Below are 20,152 nucleotides of genomic sequence, written 5' to 3' on the forward strand. Positions count from 1 at the left end.
CTCAGTATTTTCTGTGTGTTAAAGGTTTCTCTGCTTAATTCTTGTATATTTTCTGTGCTTCTCGAAGTAGTGATATATAATTTAGCTTTAACAATGATAATATTATCCCATAGTAAAATGCCATGATATTTTCCACATCACATCATCATGGCACTGTTATTAAAAGGGCATTATATCTAGTCATTCGAGTTTGTTTTCCTTATATTCCACAATTGAATAAAATGCATTGTCATTTGTGATAGGTTTGTCTGTAGGATCAGGAACATTGCAGTGATATGGGGGGTTCTCTGCAGAGGTCTAAGGCTTCCTGTGTTCTTATTTCTGTCCTATGCCAGAAGTTAGTCTGTAAATTTATCCCTTTATAACCAAAGTACTCAAACTAGGTGGCCACAGCTATATATTCACTTGATCTCAAAGAAATGATAGCAAGATTTCCCTTAAAATTAGATCCTCTCTGTATATATTTCAAAAATTAAAATTACTTAAATTTAATCACATTAATTTTACAACAGAAATTAATTTCACAACAGAGTCTCCTGCCCCTGAACCTGGCTGTCCTCACCAGGACCCTTGGAGGGGGGTGGGCTGAGTTTCCCTCCCCCAACCCCCAGCAGAGTCCCAGCAGCCAGCAGCTGAAGACCTCCAGAACCAGCCACAGCCATGCTGAGACCACTCTCCACACATCCCGACAAGCCCCATGTATGAAGGAACTGGCAGAGGAACCCAGGCATGTGGGTCCCAGGACTGAGATCTCCAAGCCTGCTCGCATCAGGATTGGGCCTTCTCCACCCACATCCTCCATCTTACAGTAGGTAGGCATCACACTCACCAGCTGCTGCGGGCGCCAGGTGGGTCCCATCAACGGCCAAGACCCAGAGGCTATAAAACCCAGCTCCCGGAAGTGCGCAGCCACGAATATCTCGTTCTTACTTTGGAGAACCTGGCAGGCTACCGAAAGTATCCTGCCCTCGCGGCAGAGTCTGGCAAACTTCCCGTGCCGTACTCAATATGCCAAATACCAGTAACAATGATGGGTCTCATTCTCCTAACCCTGAAAGAACATTGAATATGACTCTTTTAAAATCTTAGGGCTAGGAAGAGCAGACGTTACTGGTGCCTGCTCGAAGCAATCGACGAACAACAGGATGATCGTGATCGTGAATTTCACAACAGAACATGGACCAAAAAATAGTGTCGGGTCAGAGAGATGGGACAAAAGTGAGGTGTTTGCCTTTGCATGTGGCTCACCCTGTTTTGATCCTGGGTATTTCCTGTGGTCCCCTAAAAAACAACAGGAGTGATCCCCGAAGAGAGTGCCTGAAATAAGTCCGGAGCAGAGACAGGTGTGACCCAAAATGATCCACAAACCCCAGCCTCCAAAAATGACACTCCAGGTGTAATAGGCATTTTTATAATAGTGGTAAGATAATTTATCCTTTTTCAGCTTTAAAGGAGTTGATCAGAACATGTAAGTGTTGCAATAAACGTGAACATTATTCAGAATTATAATGAAATGAAAAACCAGTTTTCAGGATTAGAGAGATAGTTCATGTGCCAGAATCTGAGTTCCATCCTTGGCTCTGTATCACCACTTGAGCACTGCCCAGGTTATGTGGGCACAAGAACTTGTGCTTGGTGCACAAGAAAAGATTTGCTGTCCATTGGCCATTGAAATCAACAGGACATGAGGCCACAAGACTTTACTAACTGAGCCATGTTCCACTTCTCCAGATACAATGCTAAAGATAGTTGACTAGAATGAGGGAGACATATACAGAAAGGTAGTGAGATATTTTTAATAGCTATAGTAAGTGAAAAATAATCCTTCAGTCAATGATAACTGAGAAGATAGATTTTATTAATATGATATTTTATAAAATGAAAGGGAATTTTCTACTCACACTAATATTTTCTGAGCATTAACACTTAGTATTGGGCATTCAGCCTACTCGAATGATCTCTGCAATGTGTGTTTCTAAAAATCCTTGTCAGTGCATTTTTAAGCACACTTCCCTCACCTGAAAGTCATATAGATCCTACACAGAATTCTCTGATTCAGTGAGATACTGAATGAGCTTCAAATATGGCTGTGAGTTGAGCAGGAGGAGAGTATATTGTCCCCTACCACAAAACTGAAAACAAAACAAAACAAAACAAAAACAGCAAAATGGATAATGCAATCATAGGGCCCACACACTTGCTCACGCCTGTTCCGTCTCTAGAGTTCAATGTTGGGATTTGTCATTTGATTCAGAATTATATGTGATTAACTGAATTTAGACAGTATTGGAAAATCCAAAAATATTTTTCTGTGGCTGGAGAGATAGTATGCCCAGTAGGTTTTTGGCACGGCACATGGCCAACTCTTGTTCAATTCCCATCAACTCATATGGTCCCCAGAGCCTGTCAAGAGTGATCCCTAAGCACAGAACCAGGACTAATCCCTAAGCACAGCTGGGCGTGGCACAAAAACAGAAATAAAACTTTCTTTTTTTAAAAACAGAGACCATCTGGGGGTATGGTGCCGCCAGCAGGTCAATCTGTACCTGTGAGGCGAGTGCATCAGCAGCCTGATCGCGCTTTCAGACTTCCAGATACCCCAAAATTGCTGCTGTGCCTTTGGTCAGACCCCAAAAACTTGTGGCAAAGTTTACCAAGAAAGTAAAAGCCAAATGTTAGGTATGTGGGAAACATACCCACAAACCACCTCCAGCTCAGCTATATAATTGGAGGCAAGGCCTCTCTGGTTCCTGATTGAACTGCTTAATGGCCATGATCCCAGAGACTAAGAAACGAATCTTGGAAACCAGCAGCTTTAGGTAGAAATGCGTCCAGTCCCTGCAGTAGGCTACTGGTGCTGGGCCAACCCAGGTGGGAATAGGTTTCGTGCCTTGGACTGTTCCCCCTGGCGGCCCAGTGGCCGCCATCCTTCAGAGGCCACTGGATAGTCAGGTTTGGGCCCCCAGTGACAAGACAAACAGGGCCTCACGAGATAGGGGTGGAGCCGGGCTTGTCCTCCCCACCCCAACGAGACCCCAAGTCATTGCCCACGAATGGCCTCTCTGGCTCCTGATCCAGCTGCTTAACGGCCATGATCCCAGAGACTCAGAAACAAATCTCAAAATCCAGTGGCTTTTGGCAGAAATGCGTCTGGACCCCACAGTACGTTACTGTCACCAGGCCACCCCAGGGAGGAAAGGGTGTTGTCACTTCACCTGCTCCTACTTGGCGGCTCGGTGGCCATCATTCTTCAGAGGCCATTGGACAGTCAGGCCTGGGCCCGCAGTGATGAAACTTGTTGGGCCTCATGGGATGGGGGGTGGGGGGACCGGGTCTGTCCTCCCCTCCCCAAAGAGACCCCAAGTCATCGACCACTAATGGCCTCTCTGGCTCCTGATAAAGCTGCTTAACGGCCTTGATTCCAGAGACTCAGAAACAAATCTCAAAACCCAGCGGCTTTTGGCAGAAATGTGTCCAGACCCTGCAGTAGGTTACTATCGCCGGGCCACCCCAGGGGGGAAAGGGTGCTGTCCCTCCGCCTGTTTCCCCCTGGCGGCTTGGTGGCCGCTATCCTCCAGAGGCCATTGGACAGTCAAGCTTGGGCCTGCAGTGACAAAACTTGTTGGGCTTCAAGGGATGGAGTGGAGCCGGGCCTGTCCTCCCACCCCAATGAGACCACAAGTCATCGCCCACAAACGGCCTCTCTGGCTCCTGATCAAGCAGCTCAACAGCCATGATCCCAGAGACTCAGGAGCAAATCTTGAAACCCAGTGGCTTTTGGCAGTAATCCCTCCAGATTTAAGTGTTAAAATTTCGGAATTTCAAAATCACATGGCCCTACTACAGCCACGCGACATCATATGTTATTCATAACCAGCAATAGAACACAAATTGTCTATTGTTGCCTTTTCAGCATATCTGAGTGTTGGGGTAAAATCTCAAATAATAATGGTGGATCTGGTTTCAAAATATTGAATGTGATCAAAGTAGAGAGAGAGTAATGTGGAAATCATCTGCCCCACAGGTGGGGGGAGGGCGTGGGATGGGGGTATACTAGGGTTTTTGGTGGTGGAGAATGGGCACTGGTGAAGGTATGGGTGTTTCATTGTACGACCGAGACTTAGACCCGAAAACTTTGTAACTGCTCTCACGGTGATTCAATAAATAAAATTATAAAAAATGGGAAAAAAATAAAGATTACCCTAGTTTAAATCTAAAAAAAAAACAGAGACCATCTTTATTTAAGCCACAATTCACTTCTCTGTATATTCTTTACCATTAATCTTTGTAGATGGCTTAAACTGTTCTGAGTATTTGTGATATTCACAATGATACCAGGGTAATTAGCATTGGTCTTTTATTTACATAACTGTGTAAGTACAGTAAGTAAAAGTAAAGGCCCTCCCGTTGATCATCGATTTGCTCGAGCGGGCCCAGTAACGTCTCCATTGGAGACTTTGTTGTTACTGTGTCTGGCGTATCAAATACTCTCGGTAGCTTGCTGGGCTCTCCGAGAGGGGCGGAGGAATCAAACTCGGGTCGGCCAAGTCGGCTGCGTGCAAGGCAAATGCCCTACCCACTGTGCTATCAATTTTCAAAATCCAAAGACATTGCTTCCCCTCCAGTTTTATGTATTTTGTTTCTTACATATTTTTCTCTATTTTTACTTTTATTCATCTTTTTCCCCATAGTTTCAACTCTGAATACCTAGAAAGATACTTTTTTTTTGAAAGGAAAGAGCTGAAAGTCACTTCAAATTACAGAATGCTCCAGGAAAATAAAATGTCTCTTCAATTAAAGCTTTTGAAAAATCTCTGCATAATGCTTTGTGAGACAAGGCATGGATTGGTGTTATTGCATCTTATGCTGTGACAAAGTACCATAATTAGTACGCTGTTGTAACTTACCACTGTTTCATTAAAGCTGATCGCCTAACTACCTGGGAAGTTAGCATGGCTTCTTGAGTACTTGACCTGCCTTATTTTTCTTGCCATCGCATTCATAGAAATTGAGCAAAGTCATTCATTGCTGGCACAAAAATAATTCTGAGAAAAGTTAGAATTCAAGGAAAATAGGCAGTTTTGCTCTTTGCCTTCTCTTTCCAACTTTAATTGATTTGGTTTTATGATGAGACTTCAAGTGACACACAGATAATATGGCATTCAGCTAAATTCTTAGCAATTTAGAAATCAAATCATATTTACTCAATTTATATTATTAACCCCTTCTCTTTTGAAACTCTGACTTTAGAAAGTAGAGAGCACTAAAATTCATTAACGTAAGCCTATTTTGGCTTTGGAATTCTACATGTTATGTGAGCAGAAATAGTGGAAGCTATTGAAGCGGCTTGAGGTAGGGATAAAAGGGGAAAGTTTTAAAAATTATAGAAACAGACAAGCAAACATATATGAAACCCCTCCATGCCCTAAATGCAGCCCCTTTGTGTTTTCAGTCACTGGTAGAGAAACAGATCTCTCTATGCTTCGACTAACCAGCCCTCTCCCACTTTATGCAGTGAACAGCCCATCGTCACAGTGCTGTGACACGGGAGTAGGAGGATAACTCAGGAGAAGTCCATTAGTAGAAGCACAATATTCTACATCATCACCAAAGAATCCCTCAAAAAAAGAGGCAGACCTATAGGTGGATCACTTCAAAGCCAGAGTAATTCATAATACCATCTTGTAAGAAGTGTCCTAGAAAACGAGATTTTTACTAAACTTAGGGTCTCTTTAGAATCCAAGAGAGGGCAGGTGGGTTTTGTCATCATTATTCTTCTACTAGAAACTTGACAGTGAAATTATGCATTTAGGAACTCTATACAATTAAAGTGGTGTTTCATAGGAGACACCTTAAGCTACATTTGCAATAGAGCTAAATTTATCTCTGTGATTTTTTATTATTGGCAGTTCACAAATATTAAAATGAACCTTTTTTGAATTGGATTATGGAGACTTTTTGTTTTAATTTTCAGCCTTCATTGCCAGAGGAATAGTATAGTGGGTAAGGTACTTGCCTTTCACATCAACAATGTAAGTTCAATCCCTGGCACCACATATGGTGCTCCAAGCCCCTCTAAAAGTGATTCCTGAACACAGTTGTGTGCACACACACACCCTATCCCAAATAAAGCACACACACAAAAAACAATGTTCAATCTTCTTGGAAGTTTAGGATGTTCTGGTATATTCTATGGCCCTTCTGTTTCAAGTACATTCTTAATAATAATAATAATAATAATAATAATAATAATAATAATATGTGTATCTGTAAAATATTCTTGATTTTCCTATCATCTTAGAATAAAATGTCCATGTTTATGAGTTGAAGGGAAAGATGAAAGAGTATGTCTACCTTAAAGAGTGCGAGACAGCTAGGAACGCAGAAGATGACACTGAAAATAGAATTCAAAGTAATAAGAGTTATTATCATCCCCCCTCTCCCCATACATAGGCAGGAAAAGAAAAGGAGGCCAGGGAGAAATCCAAACTCAAAGCAAGCCCCATAGTCCTGAACTCTGGGGCATCAATGTAAGTGGAAGGGAAGCACACACAGATGCTCAGTGGGAAATGTAGAATACCTTCCCGTGACGTTTGAGTCTGAGTTGTCAGGACAAGTGAGACCCACTCGGCAGCCAGAATAGCCCCAGCACGCTTGTTGCCTTTTTTTGTTTGCACAGTAGCTGTCAATCCCAGCATTGCAGGTAGTGGAACCCAGCGGGAAGAAGGGGCGGGGCCCAGCAAATGCAGCCTGTACTGAGAGCAAATTTAAATTACTGAGCCTTTTCCCCCCTTTTTTATTTTTCTACTCTGCGACAAACTGAAAAGATTCCAGCACGCTCATTTCACCACCCTGCTTCTTCTTCTTTGCCTTATTTTTTTCTTTTCTTTCTTTCTTTTTTTCTTTTTTTTTTTTTTAATGTGTGTGTGTCTCCCTGCTTCCAGGATAATTAAAAGAGAAATCTGTAAAGGCAGCATTCCTGTGAGCGAGTTGGTGCTGCAACGTGCTGGTAAGAAAATGAATTTAATTTTTAATCTTTATTTTTTTCCTTTTTTTTTTTAAGCGCTGAAGGCTTTGTCTGTTTAATGCAATCCTGAGCTTGGCTTCCCTGCCGTGAGGGGTTAGCATGTAATGAAAAGGTGTAATTGGCTGGTCTGTGACCTTCCAGTGCCACCTCTAATGGGGACTGGCAGCATGTGTGTGTGTGTGTGTGTGTGTGTGTGTGTGTGTGTGTGTGTGTGTGTGTAGAGGCACCTCTCTGCCAACGGACGCGTCCCCTGGAGTGGCAGCGGGGCTAAGCGGGTGGCACCGCGGCAGTGAGTCGTTCTTGGGCTCGTGTTGGTGTCTCCGGGTCCAGCCTGGGTGGACGCGTGTGAGTTCTGCAAGTTGCGGGCTCCCGGGGGCGGGGGGCATGCTCTGGTTCCAAATAGGTTCGCTGCAGACCGTGGCTGCATGGTTGGTTGTTGACTGGCAGGAAGGGCCGCGAGGAAACTTTTCCTAGGGAACCTGGTCATTATCCTCGACTTTGCAGCGTCCAGATAATGAAGCCGACTCCGGGGAGCTTTGAGTCCAGTTATTTTAATCCCTTTCATCTCTAAGTAGTCAGGAGTTCATTAGACAGTGTGCTGCGGAAAGCCCACATCATTTGGGGGGCCTTGAACTTAGATGCCAACTCAGTTCTTGGAGAGGATGCATTGGAACAAGCCCAATTAAACGCAACAAGTATTTCCATAGACTATGCCTGGGTCCTGGGACTGAGAGTTGCCACGCCTAGGGTCCAGTCCAGGGGAGCAAGGAGCAAGAGGTGGCAAATCTCCAGCGACTGATCACGCTCACCAGTTACAACCGATGGCATCATCTTAGGCACAGTTCAAAATGCAGATCTGTTGTCGATGAGATGAAAAGCTGCCAGGTTGAATTCCGGCCGTCCTGGTGCTTCTGTTCCTTCTCTGCATCTGAATTTTGCTCTTGTCAATTTTCAGCTCTGGTCAGGACACTTTTAGGTTGCGTGTTAATATTAGAAAGAAAAGGAAACAGACATTTCATCTTTCCAAACAAACGTTTGATTTGAAAATAATTCCATATGGCAAACTATTTCAGCTCATCTCATTTATTGAGATTCTAGTTTGTGACACTGGAAGGTACAGGCAAAGGTTTAGGGCTGTCAGTGAATCCGTTTGGATCTGAGTGAAGACAGAGACTGACTTTTTTTGCCATTTAAAATGCATGTAAAACATTGAGGGGTAATTTTTTTTCTCTTGTGCACTGAGATTACTAAAATGGGATAGCTTTTATTTTTGAGTCTAATTTTCCCCATATTTTTGTTTTTCATTAATATAAAAACCAGTAATGAAAAGATGGATTTAATTGCCACAAAGAAACTATATAAATCTCTTAGGAAGTTTTTTAACAGAAAAACTTTCCCATGGAAGTTTGGGGATTGCATGCCATTTCTCTGTGCTCAAGAACACAGCCCTGGAAATATTTGCTCCCTGGTCCCTGTAGCACTTCTGTCTACACCTGTCATTCCAGCTCTTAACTGCTTTCCACTTTGGTCTCCCTCCACGCCTCACCCATGGCCCCCAGTTCACTAGAAATGTCTAAAAAGACCTCAGAATATTAGAAAATGTCAATTGTTAGAATAATTTCTGCCGCTTACAGCAAGAAAAAAAATACTATGGACTTAAGAGTTCATTGTAAAATCCGTTTATCTCCCAGTAACTGTCTATTAGGAACATTTCAGTTATAATTGGAATAAATTGTTGCCCAGTAACAGCCAACTAACTCTGCAGCTACTTCCCATAGGATCAGCAGCTAGAAGGAGCTGCATGCAAGTCAAATCACAGCACTTAAACTTTTCTCTTTTTAATTTTGAAAGAGAATCTATTTTTTTTTTGTGATTTCTCATGTTACTTAAAAATTATTTTTTTGAAACAGTAAACATTTCTTTGAAAATTTCTCGTTCACCAAAATCCCATATGTGAAGGTTAGAGGTGAATAGACCTTTGAAAACATTTTCTTTCTGACTCAAAATAAGGCTGAGCCAGGATGAACACAATCTCCCTTACTAAAAGTGTTAACAAGACTCTGGACCAGCGTGTTATTCACTGTGAGAACTGTCATCATGCACAAAACGGAATGGAAAATTATGGGTTTCACTATCATTTGAACTATTAATCAGTCCATAATTCTAGAAATTGCTGCTGTTAAAATGATTTTCACCATTAATAAAATATTGAATAACTTGGAAATTACTTTCATAAGATTTTACCATATCTCGTTTGGTTTTGGCTTTTTGTTTGTTCGTTTGTTTTGTTTGTTTTTGTTTCCCAGTAGAATCAAACTGTTAATAACCCCAAATCAGGATAGGGCATACAGGATGGCAGAATATCTTTTCTTTCCTTGCTGAGGTGCATTATAGTTCTAAGAGTGAGGCTTATTTGGTCATCGTTCTGCATTTGTCATTGGCTTTGTGGTATTTGGGAATAGTTTTCTCCTTATAATTGCATAGGTATTGAAACAGAAATTACCCACGGTGAGAGAAATACTGTTCTCTTGCATACAGACGTATAAAGCATCCAAATTATATGTAATGCTAAAAAGAAATGATTAAGGCAACACAAAAGTATAAGTAATACTTCCTGAAAACATGGCATTTGACATTTACTCTGCTCATTATAAATGTTCACTGAGTATCAAATATATCAGAACCTATAGGAAATTGAAAAACGGAGAAGACAAGTCTTGGCCATCAAGGAAATCCCCGTGCTGTAGAAGTTAACTGGTAATCTAGAAAATGTAATTTGATTAATTAGCCTATGATGAACTTGGCATTTTTTAGGCTCCCGGGATCAAAAAAATTATAACATGTTTGCCTGACCTCTTGGAACTGGTTTACTCTTCACTTCCCACATTGGTTCCAGTTCTTTTTGTATAACTGCATATGTTTTTTTCTAAATATTATCATTGCTATCTGTAATGCCTGTATTGTGTTTTACTCAAAAAGAAGCAAGAAACACTGAGCAAGATATTAAGATATATAAACCCTAACCAAGCACCCACTGGTTTGTGCCTTAATCGTTGTAGAGTTTTTACAGGTGCCAGACTCTGCATTTGTGCTGAGCTGATGCATTTGTACTAATCATTTAATTTTGTCCCCTCTTTTCCCTTCATGCACATGGCAAAGCCCACAGGAGCAGAGAAAAACATGGCAGGACAGTACGTATATACAGAAAATGCTGTTCTACCATCTGTTAAAATGGTTTCTACTTGTGACCCAAGGAAATAGAGAATTTTTTCTCAAAACTATTTCTATCTATCCATGCTTTCCTTAAAGTCATAAAAAAAACTCATGTACCTATTAGCAACTAACACTTTAAATTTTTTAGAGCCATTGTTTATAATATACATTAATTTTATAAAATGTAGTATAAATGTAAGAACAGGATATTGTATAATGCCTATTTTTAACTTCTTTTCTAACATATCCACTTTGTATTTCCTGAGTAAATATATAAATGCTTGTTATCCTTTAGTTTTCTTCCTGCTTCCATAGTACCTTTTTTTTTGGCTATTTGCACAGTATGAAAAATAGAGCAATATATAAGATAAATGCATATGAGCAAAATATATTATTTTAAAAATCTTTTCCCCACCCAATATTAACTAATCTTTCCAAAACCCAAGTTAGTAGGAACAGGAAAAAAATACTATTTTTCTTTTAGTATTTCTTCTGGAAAATTAGCAAACCTGGAGGATCTGTAATTTCTACATTCATTTATATGCTCTAACATTGCCCTAAAATCTCAGCTCTTTAAGGAACATATAGACTCTTGATAAAGAAACTAGAAATTAGTGGTGTCTGCCCTCTATAAGTTTGAAATATATGACAGTTTCAAATGAATAGTCACAAAATAGGGTTGTAATTGTAAGTGGTGGTTAAGTTAAAGTACTCAAATGAATGTTGAGGGTCAGATAAGATAGATGGGATCAAAGAAAACTTCTCTGGCTTCCTCCAAAGCTCTTTAGAAAAGTGTGTTCACATTCTATTTCCTTGTGTCCTTTGGTTGAGAAGATAAGGAAGTTCTTTGTAACCTGGAGGACTGTCCCATCTTCCAGTCTCATGCTTTGAACACACACTCTTATTATATTCTTTTTGTTTGCTCACATATCTCCTTCTCTGTATACCATATTTGTTTATTTGGTTGGTTGGTTTTCTTTGTTTGTTTGGGAGCCACACCTGGAAGTGCTTAGTGCTTACTCCTGGCTCTGCACTCAGGAATCACTCCTGGTGGCCTCAGGGGGACCATGTGGGACCTGGGGATCCAACTCAGGTTGGCGGTGTGCAAAGCAAGTGCCCTGCCCACCATACCATGGCTCCAGGCCAACACCCTTTTGTAGGTCCCACTCCCATTCACCTTCCCTATCCTCCTCCACTGCTTAATTTCTCTCCATAGAACCTGCCAGCATCTAATAGCGTATGTCATGTATTTTGTTGAACTCTCTCCATTACTTAAAATAGCTGTTCATAAAGACACATTTTGTTGATGTTTAATTCTGGCATCTAGATATACCTAGCACATAGTTAGTCCTCGGTCACTATGGAATAAATGAATCTTAGATGTTATGAAAGATGTCCATTCCCCCCAATCAGCTGACTTGTCTCTATGTACCAAGCAGGTTCCAGTGGGTGCCAATGGGTCTAGAAAGCTCAGAGCTGGAGGCAATGGAGTCAGGGAGGCTCAAAAGATAGAGATAAGAACAGAAAGATGGAAAACCCAAGACCTGAGGAAGCAGCAATCTCAGGATGCAGATGAGAACACAGAGAGGAACAGCGACATCCAGTCAGAGAAGACCCAGTGGGAGAATTTCACAAGACAGTCAGTGGGGCAGAAATGGAGATATTATAGGGGCACTGTTTTTCTGCAGAATCCACTGGCTTGAGGAAGGGTTGGGTCATCTGGACTAAGTTACACCTTTCTTACTCTATAACTAAGGCTTGGCTTTCTTAAAGAACTGGAGTTGGCCAGAATAGTAATGAGCTGACAGAGTCCCATGAAGGAAAGCACTGTTTGAGGGGATTGGGAAACATCTCATTAAATTTTGTAAAGTGACATCATGCACTCTGACATTTTCTGTGTACTTTTTGGGTAGTTTTGAACAGTTTCAATGCCACTAATCAGAATCTACTAAATAGGCCACAGGGAACAAAAAGGGATAAAGCAAGATTCCTTGCTCCTCTTTTATTCTTCCACATCTGTATGTTCTACTATATGTATATTAAATAGGCAAAGAATATTATCTCCCTGTCAAATCATCTTCAGAACATTATGTGGTAGAACCTACAGGGTGGAATGGTCAACTTTGTGTAGCTAGGAGATAGTTTGATGACATTAGTCTTTCTTTTCATTAAATGTGGTATATTATCTAGATTGCTAGCATCCTGAATAGAAGAATCCAGTGTGTGTGAAGGACGGGAGGTGGGGAGGGGATGCAGGGTACATTTCAAGTGCCTTCAAGTACTATTTCAAGTATATTTCTCATTTTGAATGACATTTGATAGGATTTTAATCATACAATTGGTAATTAATTACCTTAGACTTGTTATCAAAATAAACTGCTTTTGTACAATCTGGTGAGCGTTCACTGGTCTGAGTGTAAACAGAGATCAGCATAGAGAAAGTGACCACCACATGAAAGCTTTCTGTACAGTTTGTTGTCAATTGGGCACCCAGTTTCTGGCAACAGTTTGCTTTATGTCACTATAGATTCCTTGGAAATAGAAGCATGGGTTACATACTCTCTTGGGGGCGAGGGCTGAGTGACAGCTGGTGGTGCTCAGGGCTTATACCTGATCCTGGACTCAGGGATCACTCCTGGGAGGAGATCCCGGGCATAATGCTAGGAATCAGACAGGGGTCAGCTTTGTGTAAGGCAAGTGCCCGAATTCTTACGCTACTTCTCAGCCCCTGAACATTCTCGTGTCTGGTTTCTTTCATACAAATACCTTACAGGAAATATTTTTCTCCAAATATGACTTTTCTTATGCTTTTATAATGGCCTTTAATATGGAAAAAGTGTCTGTAAATTTAGATTAATCCAAATTACAAATATACCACATAACCATTCTTTACTTTGTATCTTCTAACTAAAATTTTTCTATTAAAAGTCAACAATTTTTTTCTTTTCCTCTAGACGTTTTATCATTTTAGTTTGTACATGTTTATGATTTATTTTATTTTTAATGTTTGATATGAGATTAAAATCAAGGGGTTTTCTCATACAATAAATTATTCCAGTCCTGTTACTGAAAAATTTACCTTTTTTCTTATTTAATTACTTTAGATCATTCATACATATTTAGTTGAACGTTAGTCATTTTCTGAAATCTCTGTTCTGTAACTCTATGTACTATATAACTGTGCTTTTTTTTTTTACTGACTCTGAATGTCATCATTACCCTTGTTTTATGGAGGGCCTAGGAAACTACCTGCCTTACAGGTAGTTTAAGATCTCAAACCTTATTTTTCTTTTTTAGAAAATGACTAACTATTCCAAGTTATTTTCATTTCCATAAAAATTTTAGAGTTAATTGAAATTTGTACCCAATAAAAACTCAGTCTAAAATTTTTATCGGAGCTGCATTAAATGTAAAATTTCATTTGTAGTATTAGCATTTTAACTATACAAATATTCTACTTCAAAAAACAATTTAATTGTTATCCATTTATTAATTCTTTTTTAATTTTAGCAGTGGACTGTAGTTTGAAATAAACAAGTATTTTGGCATTTTTGTTGAATATAACCCAGAGGATATAAGTTTTATGTATTGTTGAAGGCGAACTTTATTTTTAATTCATTTTCTACTTTGGTTGCAGTTAGATATAAATATTATTGATTTTTCAATAGTGGCTACATGGCTATCTTGACAAATTCATTTGTTAGTTCTAGTAGGTATTTTTAGTTTATATATTTCTTTGGATTCTTCATAATATGTCATTACTTCTTTGATAAAAACACTTTGTTTTTTTTTTGTGATCTGCATCAGTCCATGAGCAATCAATAAATAAATTCTAATTGCTAAGATTTCCAGTAAAGGGCTGGATAGAAATTTACAGGGTCAAGATGGGATGAATTGATGGGGGCAGACACTCAGTGAGAAAGTGTGGTATTGAAACCGTATCATCAGCAATACTATAAATCACAGTGCCTCAAATAAAAAAGAAAGACAGCAATTCTGAGGACAAATATCTTTGACTGGATCCCTTCAAACATTCAATCCTTCACCATGGAACACAATTTTCATGGGAGTTTTTTTTTTCAGGCAGACCCTTTGTCACATAAGAAAATTCCCTGTGGGGCTGGAGCAATAGCACAGCGAATAGGGCATGTGCCGTGCACATGGCCGACCCAGGTTCGATTCCCAATATCCCATATGGTCCCCTGAGCAACACCAAGGGTAATTCCTGAGTGCAGTGCCAGGAGTAACCCCTATCATCGCTGGGTGTGACCCAAAAAACAAAAACAAAAATACAAAAAACAATAAAAAAGAAAACTCCCCGTGACCCCTAATTGCCTCAGAGTTTTCACGATGAAAGAGTTTTGAGATATAGATATACATATAGAGAGAGAGAAAGAGAGTTTTTTCTTTTGCTAAATATTTGATTCACTAATGTTTTAAGGATTTTTGAATCTCTGTTCATGAAGGATACTGTTTGGCATCTTCTTTCTTCAGTATCTTTATCTAATTTATTGCCAGAGCAATATTGATTGCATAAGAGACTGAGGAGGAATCCTTCCTTTTTTATTTCTGGAAAGATTTTGGGTATTATTTGTATTTTTTTATTATGTGGGCCTGGAGTTTTCTTTGTAGTAAGACTTAGTTTCAAATTTCACTTCATTTGAATAGAGAGGGGTAATTAAATTTTCTGCTTGCATCTTGAGATGTAGCTTAGTCATAGAACATTTTGCCTTCTGTGTCTGAGGCCCTGGGTTGGATTCCTGACTGACAAATAAATAAATGTCCTGTTTCATCTTCTGTGAGTATTGCTCACTCAGCATAAACATGGACTGTGTTGGTTTCATTTGTGTTATCACTGCTATCACTGCAAATTGCTCATTATATTTCTTCTTTCTCTGAATACTGTAAAATCTATGGTAGTAACTTTATCTCGGTATTTAAAGTTTGTGTTTTTCTCTTTCTTTTCTTTCTTTTGGTTTTTTGTTTTTGTTTTGGGACCACACCCAGTGATGCTTAGGGCTTACTCTAGCCTCTGCACTCAGGAATTACTCCTGGTGGTGCTTGGGGGATCATGTGGGATGCTGGGGATCAAACCAGGGTCTTCATGCAAAGCAAACGCCCTACCCAATATACTGTGGCTCCAGCTTCTCTTTTTTAAAAAAAAAATCTATTAGTGAGGGTCTGAGAAACAGTATAGCAGACAAGATGCTTTGCAAGCACCCAACCTGAGTTCCATCCCTAGTACTCCATAGGGTCCCCCAAGAACACCAAGCAGTGATCCCTGAGCATTGAGCCAGAAGTAAGCCCTGAAGAGCTAGGTGAGGTACCCAAATGAAAACAACAGAAACAAACAAAACAAACTGGTCTTCTATTTTTTACTGGAAAGGTTGCCACAAACATATTCATAGTGGCTTAAATAATACAAGTTTATTATCTTAGTTTGTGTATATCAAAAGTTGAACACAGAATTCATCAGGCTGGTGTCTGCAGGTTCCAATTCAGGAGGCTCTGAAAAAGGATCTCTTCCTCACTCATTTTCATCACTGGCAAAATCAGTTTCCTTGTATCATAGGCTGAGATCCTCATCCACGTTCTTTTTTCAGCTTAGGGTCAGCTGCAGATTCTAGAAGGCATGCAGATTCTAGAAGGCATGCATGTTCACTGGCTTGTTGGATGCCGTCTTCAATCTTCAAAATATTGATAGCTTCTTTTGTCATTTGCCTCTTAAACCTACTTGGAACAGTGTCTAAGAGATACTAGTTTTCTAGCTATAGATCTCTGCATTACTTTATATACAATTAAGGAATCGCAATAGGCATCTTGAAGTTCCTGAGATTGGTATTCACATAGTCGAATGACCCAACTCTCTTTTGAACCTTGCCATCATGTATGTTGCATCAACATATGTTATAAACTCATGAGTAAGGTCTATGGTTTTTATCCTCCCGTTTAAATAAATCAAGAGGAGAAAAGTTGTTTATATGATATGAATGTTTCATTTTAATGTTATTTATTGAGCACTCTTTCTGCTTATGAATTTTCTCACTTTCGGATTATTTAGATTATATTTTTTTAATAGTAGAAAACCCAGAGTATAGGGAGGAGAAGGAAAGAGAGAGAGTGAGCAGGGGTTGGGGGAGGACAGAAGAGACAGATGAGAAGCAAGAAGAGGCAGGGCTCAATAGAATTCAGGTACATCGGTGGCACTAAGGAATGGTAGGGCTAACTACCCAAATCTCAGGGTCAACACTGAGATCAGGAGACCTTAACCTCAACAACCAAACCTACAAAGGTGCCTGTCAAGAGGACAGCGGGCAGTGGACCAGCATGGGAGGGAACCTAGGTACATTGGAGGAGGGAATTTAACACTGGTGAGGGGATCAGTGCTGAATATTGTATGTCTGAACCTCAACTATGAATAACTTTTTAAATCATGGTGCTTTAATAAAAAATTAACTAAATAGTTTCAATAAACATCACTTGATCACTTGATACCACGTTATTCATCGATTTACTTGAGCGGGTGCCAGTAACGTCTCCATTCATCCCTGTTGCGTGCTAGCGTAGCCCAATGGCATCTGCTCATTCTAGGAACATGCAGAGCTTCAAACCGATTATTCAGGTTCTTGATGAAGAAGTCTGACCATCTTGTAGATGGGCATCCACGCGATCTTCAATAAACATAGAATTTATTATTTATGGCTTTTTATTTCTTTTGCTGTTTTTATGTCATTCAAATATCTTCTTGCCATTATTTCTCAAGAAAGTTCAGTCGTTTTAGAATTTCTCAACTACTAATAATGTGCATGTTTTCTGTCACTGTTATCATGATAGTCATCTTTGGGCTTTTAGCAATTTAGTAATTTGGCTACAATATGTTTTATTTTAATTCTGCTGAAGTTAATTCAATTTCTTATCATTGATTTTGTTTTGCACCAGTTTTGTGAGAGATTCAGCAGTCTTTTGTTCAAAAAATTTTCTCAGCTTCTTTGTTTTGGGAGTTGAAATTGTGTATGGGATACCCTCACTAATTCTTTCACAAACCTCTCCATCTTCATTCATATTCTTTCCATTGTTTTTTTCTCCCCATTGGGTGAGTCGGGTACTTTGTATTTGTGTTTCTGGATGCAGTGCTCTCCCATCTCTCATCTGCTCTCAGCTCCAGTCTAGTGAGTTTAATTTTTCAGTCACATTTATATTTTTTAAAAGGTTTGTTTATTTTTTGAGTTTTTTTCATCATTTTGCTCATGGACCATATGATTTTTAATTTTTTGAACATATTCTAATTGCTGCATTAAAGTTTGTGTCTGCTCAGTCCACTTACTAAGATCACTGGGTATTGTCTTCAATTGACAGTCTTTGTTCCCATGCATGGTTCTCATATGCCTGCTCTAGTAATTTGGGGGTGTTAATTGGAGAAATAGATCACATCTTAAATAGATAGTAATTGTGACAGTGGATTCGATAGTGCTCTGAAATGTGTTGCTCTTTTAGTCCATTAATTGATTAATCTACCTGAACTTAAGCTGTAATGGTCTTCTCCAATACCCAGTTGCTGATAATCCTGCTCAGAATTTATGGCTTTCATATTCTTCTTTTGTTATTATGACCTCCTGGAAGTCTTGCCTGTACCTGCATAATCTGGCAACTCAGGATTTTGGCAAAGAATTTTCTTCATGTTTTTGGCCTTACCATTTCTGTGGTTTCTTTGCTTCTAAGAATTTTGCTTCTAAATCTAGCTCCCATAGCATATCCTTAAGATCTCACTTCTGACATTTCTAATCCCTGAGGCTTCTGCTTTCTGCTGTCTATGTTCCATGCAACTAGAAAAATATATTCAGCTTTAAAAGCAGCAAAATTCTCTATCTTGCCCCCTGCATCTTTCATCTTTCAAGAGTAGACTTTTCTCTTGACCTCCCCCTGCTTTCTTGCTAGGCCCTATAGGATTTCCTCTCACAATGCATGGTTTCCCTGTCAACTCGATACTATAGCCTTTTGGTTTTATTCCTCTAAAATGGTCTTGTTCTCAAGATTTCATCGTTACATTTCCAGTTTTATTCCCAGCCCTAAACTCTGATTTCTTGCTGTCCTTGGCTGACAAAGTTGCTTTCCCACAGCCATTTTCTTCTGCCATGATTATGGAAATTGGGAAATACCATTTAATTCTTACCATTTTAAAAGAATGTTTTCTTTTTTAATGCTTTTCCCCCAGAATAAACCTTCACCAGATTTTTGTCTCCTCTTCTAAATATCCCAGTAAGGTTTATGCAATTTTGTATTTTTATGCAATTTTGTATTTTTCTATGAATTTGTGTGCACGAACATTCCTGTACATTACTTTACTGTACATTCCTCTAATACATAACACATTTATGTATTTTATGTGTGATGGACTCTTTTTAAAGTAACAGATAAACTAATATACAGAAGTTATAAGTCTTGGTCATAAGGATGCAGTCTATTCTGTAATAAAAACAGTGAATTTCTGGGTTGTCCTCTTTCAGTTCTCAAGCTGGGTCTCATACAGTGGCTAGCAGGAAAAATCAAATACCCCTCCAAGAAATTGAACAATCAAAGAACTATTTGTTGATCTCCTCCATATAAACAGTGCTAACTAGAAAATATAAATAAAAATGTGCATTTAGAGAGGAAATATTTTACCATGTTAGAAATCTTTGTCACTGAAAATTTTAGATAGTAGTATGGGCTCAGGTATGTTTCCCTCCAAAAATAATTAAAGTAAATATTTTGGGTTTGGAATGATAGCAGCTGGTAGGGTTCTTGCCTTGCATGATGAAGCCAACCCACAATTCCAGACACCCCAATTGGTCTCTGAGTCCTGCCAAGAGGGATCTCTAAGTGAAGAGACAGGAATAAACCCTGAACACCACCAGATGTGACCCCAAAACAAAAAAAATGTAGATAGCTTTATTGCTATCTAGATATATATGTATATGTTTGTTCAGATTTTAATCTCTTCTCCTTCACAATGTGACCTTATTAGAAATAGTTGTGACACGTGGTATCAGAAAAGTTAAGGTCACACACATATAAAATGGGGCCCCAAATACACTGTGACTGGTGACTTACCCCGTTAGCATACCAACATAACTTAGCTCACTAATTATATAAGGACCAACTCCCCAGGGATGCAACCCCTGTTGGCCGTGGGGACCCAGATGGAATTTGCACAGCACCAATTGGGAACATCAGTATCACTGGCAGAGCACCAGGAGGCCAGGAGAGGGTCCCTTTCAGTTTCCAGTGGGAGCAGCACCCTGCCAACGCCTGGATTCCAAAGTTCTTAACTAAAGTCCTATGAAACAGGAAGTCTCTTCCGTCCTCACACACGGACTTGTGATCCTTTGTTATGAGACCCTAGGAAATTGGAGCAGGTGACATGGTGAAATACACACTAGTAAAGATCTAGTAAAGAGAGCCACTTAGTAAAAGTATCACTTTTCCAGATAAAAGTTTGAAGAATAAAATCCTGATGGGGGGGGATGGAGGGTGGGAGGGATACTGGGATCCATGATGGTGGGAAATGGGCACTGGTGGAGAGATGGGTATTTGATCATTGTATAATTGAAACGCAAGCACAAAAATTTGTAAGTCTACAACTGTACCTCATGGTATCTCACTAATAAAAATTTTTTTAAAAGTATAGGTCGAAATAAGTAAAATCAACCCTGTGCCAAAAAAAACCCCAAAATTCCTGACTTGGATGGTCACATGGGAGGTGCATATGTTTGGTGCTCTTGCTATTCTTATGAAGGCATATTTTTACTGCAATGGTTATGTGAATGTTTAACCTCTATCATCTATGCAACTCAAAGGGTCTAATCTTTATCCTTAAGTGAAACTGAGGCTCCTGATATGAAATAATATGTGTCCTCTTCCTGTGTGTCCGCT

The 20,152-nt window shown here is 39.5% G+C and overlaps 1 protein-coding gene across 1 annotated transcript in view; it reads left to right on the forward strand.

The window, feature by feature from the left end:
• Positions 1-6,786: 6,786 nt before the first annotated feature.
• CELF2 (CUGBP Elav-like family member 2) overlaps positions 6,787-20,152 on the forward strand; it is a 638,321-nt gene continuing 624,955 nt past the window's right edge. Inside the window, exon 1 of the mRNA XM_056114747.1 lies at positions 6,787-7,009. The gene's annotated coding sequence lies outside the window, so the exon portion shown is untranslated. The remainder of the gene's footprint in view (positions 7,010-20,152) is intronic.

Source organism: Sorex fumeus, unplaced genomic scaffold (assembly GCF_029834395.1).
Source record: "Sorex fumeus unplaced genomic scaffold, SorFum_2.1 ptg000026l, whole genome shotgun sequence".
NCBI lineage: Eukaryota > Metazoa > Chordata > Mammalia > Eulipotyphla > Soricidae > Sorex > Sorex fumeus.